We start from the raw sequence: 6612 nt of genomic DNA on the forward strand, positions 1-6612 counted from the left end.
AGGATGGATCAACAGGACCAGGAGGATGGATCAACAGGACCAGGAGGATGGATCAACAGGCAGTCAGGGAACAGAGAAGAAAAACCTGAGGGAACAATTAGAACACAAAAACATACATAAGCAGGACAGAAGAAACTCACAGACAAGAAAATTAACTCAGTCCTGTGAAGAAAAATGTTAATGGAAAATAAATTGACATATTTTTACAAAAGATCAGATGAAGACAACTGGCATGAAGAATAACTTCCAGCTCCATCTCAATGTACCTGTGATAGTTTAATAAGTGTTTTGTTACTGTCCTACAGTTTATTGATGCTGATATATTCTTGTAATAATTCTTATTTCTTGTTCTGTCTTGAAAGAGTCTCATCTCAACTTGACCCATGATTACCAAACACTAAACTAATAATATAAAACTAATGTAAATTAACAGTCCTGCTGTAAATACCAACTTTGTGAAGGTTATGGTGTTAAAGTAATTTTATTCAAACATCTTGATTCAGCTGTTATTGATTAATAGAAGACAGAAAATGAGATCTTGTACCTTTCTGATACTTTGAATGCAACATTCAGTTCATGAAGTCATTCTCCTGTGGTTTACCTGGAAAACATGAAAACATTGACTCATCTCCACAATTACGTTTTTCTTTAATGATAATGTCACAATTTATGCTGCAGTCTTTGACAAATGATCTATAACTTTAACTAAATGACGTCAGTCTTGTTGTCATGTTGTCATCATTCTTTGCTAAATCAGGTCTCTCTTGTAAATGAGTCCTCGAGGCTCAATGAGATTTACCTGTAGAAATAAAGCTTGAATGAATCTCTCAGGAAAAAAAGGCCAAATATTTTCTAGTTGAGTTCAGTAACTGGAATTACCATAAATTTAAAAAAGACCACCTTTCAAAATTTAAGCAGTAATAGATATTTTAAAACGTTGAATTAGAAATAGACCCGTTTAAACCGTCATGTTGCAGAGCAGCTGCAGTTAAAAAACAACTAGTAATTTAACATGTTTCATTAACTAAAACTGGTGACATGAAGTATTAATGTTGATAAATTGAGGTACAGAACAGTCAGATAACGCTTCACAATGGAGAAAAAGTGTCGTATTTGCATCAACTTACCGGAAAAACACGGAAAATGAACTACGTTCAATGCTGAACCCGCTGCTGTTTGGAACTCTTTGCCGCTTCATGACCCACGTGACTTCCGCATTCCATTCTTTCTATGGGAGTCTATGGGAGTGTCGCAACTCTCTCTTTATAGGGCTCTGGACCTGACATGAGCTCAAACCCAGGAACAGATGCAGAGAAACCTGCTGAGTCCAACAGTGGAGATATGCTGCTTTTAAATCCATTTGGAGCAGACAGATGGAACCAGAACAGAAAATTGAGACCAACAGGGGAAAGTCCAAGAGCTAGAAATTCTTACCAGCATGGTGGGACCTTATTTAACTAATTGTACTGGGTATTGGTATTATTTGGTGATGATATATGTTATCATCGTTTTTCATTTTTATATTAGGTTAGAGTTACTTTACTGAACTTTTCGCTCCCATTTAACCGTGTTAATCTGGAGTATTATTTCAGAATTATTACTGCAAATCAAATTAGAAATTTAATTCAGAAAGCTGTGCTTCTGTTGGCTCAGGGTGGTAGGCCTCAATGATTTATTAAACCGGACTGTTTTTCATAAGACACAGCCGTGACCCATGAGAAGAAGAAGAAAAAAAAGCAAAATCTTTGTAGACACAAAAAACTACAATAATAAATTAAATATTAAGCAACACATATTGTTTTTTGACAGAAAATGTAACACAATTTGTAAAAACTTTGTGGAGATTAATGTCCGCCCCACTAATAATTTTTGCTCAAGTGCTGCCACTGCAATTAACAGCACCAAAACACCAGAACAACCATGAACCACCCCCACACACACACACACACACAATTGTGGTCTTTACTTGCACCTTGAGGCAGGCATCACGTTTTTATTTTTTTTTATTTTTAACTTTGATTAGATTAATTAATTAATAAACTTTGAGTTAGTTTGCTCCATGTGGTTTTATGTGCACAAATCTTTGGAATCCTTTGCCATCCATGATGAAGAAAATTATTTCTTTCAGTGAAAGAATGAAATTTGGTGGAACTAATGAACACAAATTGAGCAAATCTAACGTTTCATTTCTTAGTGTGTAGGAGTGATCTGTATTTTTCTGCTTGGCGCACGTTGTGAACTGAACTAAACAGGATTTTCCTAGAAACATTTTAAAGTAGCAGCAATAAATTAACAGAATGACATGATCAAGTCCTTTTAACTTGAACAAAATGCAACTACAGTGAGTTCTGTCTAAACAAAGTGGCTCGTTAATTGGACGCCTCTGTAGAAAGACATTTTGACAGGTCCTGCTGCTCCATCTTGAAGGAGAAGCATTTTGTATAATGTGAGCCTGCATCTCCATCTTTCTAATAATCACAGGTGCATTTTCTTCTGAAGTCTCTGAGCAGATTGGTTCTTCTGTGGATTCTGTCCTGGAAGGAAGTTAAGAGGAGAAAACCTCAAAGACACAGGCTTTAGGACAACATTTACTCATTTATAGTGTTAGATTTTTATTTCTTAAATTGGCCTCAATTAACTGGGTTTTAGCTCATTTTAAATTCTTAAAGACCTTTCTCATTTCAAATTTTTGTGGCTTGCACTTTTTGGCCCTCAACGTGGAGGGAAAAGGGGAAATTGGAAATACAGTCTGTCCATCCATTTGTTCTGCTTCTGTCCATCCGTCCATCCATGCATGTTGTGAACATGATTTATTAAGACATAAGTGAAATGCCAGCTTATTTTTTGTTTGTGGCTGCATCTCGGTCTAAGAAAGGTTCCTTTCAAATACTGGGATGTCACGTCAAAATCCAAGATGGCTGCTGACTTATATATATGTAAACCTTGTGAGCTGGATACCTTGAAAACTAGTCTGGCCAACTATAGACCTATATCTAATGTAACGTTCATCACAAAAATTCTAGAAAAAATAGTTGGTAATTTGTGTGAACATCTACAAAGAAATAATCTGAAGAGTTTCAGTCAGGGTTTAGAGCTCACCACAGCACTGAAACTGCACTGGTGACAGTTACTAATGATATTCTCATGGCCTCTGACAAAGGACAGGTGTCTACACTGGTCCTGTTAGACCTCAGTGCTGCATTTGATAAAGCTGATAATATTCTACTACAGAGACTTGAATATGATATTGGAATTACAGGAATGGCTCTGAATTGGTTTAAATTCTATGTAGTTTCCAATTTGTAAATGTAAATAATGAATCTTCTTCATACACCAACGTTAGTCGTGGAGTTCCTCAGGGTTCTGTGTTTGGACCAATACTCTTTACTTTATATATGGTTCTATTAGGTAAAGTTAGTAAGTAAGTAAAGTTTATTTACAGAGCACTTATCACAGACATAAAATCACAAAGCATTGTACAATAAAATCATTGCTAAAATATACAAAGAATGAAACAAGCATAAGAACTTCAAGAAGCACAATAAAATCATGACATAAAAGACTCGGAGAATAAAAATGTTTTCAGTTGCTTTTTAAAAACCTTCACAGAGTCAATGTCAATGTCAATGTCAATTTATTTATATAGCACATAAAAACAACAAAAGCTGACCAATGTGCTTTACAGTTAAGACAGATTAAAAATTAAAAAAGAGCAAAAATGCATCTAGTGCCACGCAAAAACATAAGTTGACAGTAAAAACAACACACAACAACAATAAAATCAGCTCAACTTGTTCTCAGACTCTGCGTGGATGAAATGCCAAGGAATACAGATGAGTCTTGAGAAATGATTTAAAAGGCTGAACAGTCTGAGCGGTCTTTAAATTCTCAGGTAAACTGTTCCACAGTTTTAGAGCAGCAACCGCAAAAGCCCGATCACCTCTGGATTTCAGTTCGGATCTGGGGACATCTAAGAAGAACTGGTTGGTAGACTGGAGTGTTCTTACTGGAGGGTAGATGTTAATGAGATCACATAAATATGACAGGGCCAGACCTTTTAAGACTTTAAAAACAAGCAATAAAATATTAAAATCAATCCGGAAGTGGACAGGAAGCCAGTGGAGAGAAGCCAGGACTGGTGTTATGTGTTCATGTTTTTTAGTTGCTGTTAAAAGACGAGCTGCTGCGTTCTGGACAGATTGTAAACGATGCAAAGATGATTTGTCTAAACCAACATACAATGAATTACAGTAGTCCAAATGAGAGGTAATAAAAGCGTGAATTACCTTTTCAAGGTCTCTGAAAGGGAGACAAGACTTCACCTTGGCAATAAGTCTTAGCTGGAAGAAACTGGATTTCATAACTCAGTCAGAGTCAGCAAAACCAAGCTGCAGGGGCAAACTGTTCCACAGCCTTGGGGCCACTGACTGAAAGGCCCTGTCCCCTTTAGTTTCCAGCTGTGTACGTGGAACATCCAAGAGGTTCTGTGTCTGGAAATGAAGACCACGAGCAGTAGAGTATTTGGTTAAAAGCTGACAAAGATACACAGGAGCCTGGCCATTTAAAGCTCTGCACGGCAGTACAAGAACTTTAAAATGGATTTTAAACTCCACCAGGAGCCAGTGTAGTGAATATAGAACTGGAGTGATGTGACAGCATTTGCTGGATTTGGTGAGAAGTCTGGCAGCTGTGTTCTGTATTATTTGTAGAAGTGAAACAGAAGACTTGTCCAAGTAGGACAAGGCAAGTTATTAAACATTACATTATAAATTTTCATTGTTATGCTGATACACATTTATATTTGTCCATGAAACTCAATGAATCCAATCAGCTTCTTAGACTGCAAGCATGTCTTGAAGAATTAAAAACCTGGATGACCCTAATTTTTCTACTTTTGAACACAGACAAGACTGAGGTTTTAGTTTTTGGACCTGAGCATCTACATTTTTCAGTCTTTCACACTCCTTGGATGACATTAATCTGTCCTCCAGCTCTAGTGTTAAAAATCTTGGTGTTATTTTGATCAGGACATGACTTTTATCCCCCACATTAAAAATGTTACTAGAACCGCCTTCTTCACCTGCGTAATATTGTTAAAATTAGAAACATCTTATCTAAAAATTATGCGGAAAAACTGGTTCATGCATTTGTCACGTCTAGACTGGACTATTGCAATGGTTTATTATCTGGGTGTCCAAAAATTTCTTTAAAACATCTTCAGTTGATCCTAAATGCTGATGCCAGAGTCTTAACTGGAGTTGGTTGGAGAGATCATACACTGCCTGGCCAAAAAAATAAATGTCGCCACCAAAAAAAAAAAAAAAGGTCATACACTAATATTTCATTAGACTGCCTTTAGCTTTGATTACAGCATACATTCACTGTGACATTGTTTCGATAAGCTTCTGCAATGTCACAAGATCCATTTCCATCCAGCGTTGCATTAATTTTTCATGAAGATCTTGCATTGATGACTAGGCATGATGGGTGCATCACTTCACCTGCCTCTCTTTTTACCCTGATGTGCCCATCACTCTCGGACAGGGTCAATCTGGACTCATCAGACTACATGACCTTCTTCCATTGCTCCAGAGTCCAATCTTTATGCTCCCTAGCAAATTGAAGCTTTTTTTCATGATTAGTGGTTTTCTTAAGGCTACACAGTTGTTCACTCCCAATCCCTTGCTGTCCCTTCACATTGTGTGTGTGTGGAAATGCTCTTACTTTCACTATTAAACATAACCCTGAGTGCTACTGTTGTTTTTCTTCCATGTGATTTCACCAAATGTTTAAGTGATCGCCGATAGGGATTATTCAAGATTTTTTTTCTGGCCACATTTCTTCCTCGAAGACGATGGGTCCCCACTATACTTTCAGTTTTTAATAATGCATTGGACAGTTCTTAACACAATTTTATTAGTTTCTGCAATCTCCTTAGATGTTTTCTCTGCTTGAGGCATGCCAATGGTTTGACCCTTCTAAAACAGACTGACATCTTTTCCACGACCATGCGATGTCTCTTTCAACATGGTTGTTTAAGAAATGAGAAGCAACTCATTGCACCAGTTGGGGTTAAATAACTTGTTGTCAGCTGAAAGATGATTGCCCATGCAGTAATTATCCAAAAGGAGACTCGTACCCATCTGCTTAGTTAAATCCAGGTGGCAACTTTTTTTTTTTTTTTTTGGCCAGGCAGTGTATTTCTCCAGTTTTAGCTTCTCTCCATTGGTTCCCTGTCAAATTCAGAATTTAATTCAAAATCTTACTTCTAATCTACAAAGCTCTCAACACCCCAGCTCCATCCTATATTAAAGATATTATTGTTCCATATTTCCCAAACAGAGCACTTCAATCTCAGACTGCAGGCTTACTTGTGGTTCCTAGAGTTTCCAAAAGCAGAATGGGAGGAAGATCTTTCAGTTATCAGGCTCCTCTCTTGTGGAACCAACTTCCAGTTTCTGTCCATGAGGCTGACACATTGTCCAGTTTTAAGACTGGACTTAAGACTTTCTTTTTTGATAAATCCTATAGTTATGGTTGGCTTGTTATGCTGTCTTAAGCTTAGACTACTACTACTACTACTACTACTACTACTACTACTACTACTACTAC

This window comes from Nematolebias whitei, chromosome 11, assembly GCF_014905685.2.
Source record: "Nematolebias whitei isolate Nwh7 chromosome 11, NemWhi1, whole genome shotgun sequence".
Classification (NCBI taxonomy): Eukaryota; Metazoa; Chordata; class Actinopteri; order Cyprinodontiformes; family Rivulidae; genus Nematolebias; species Nematolebias whitei.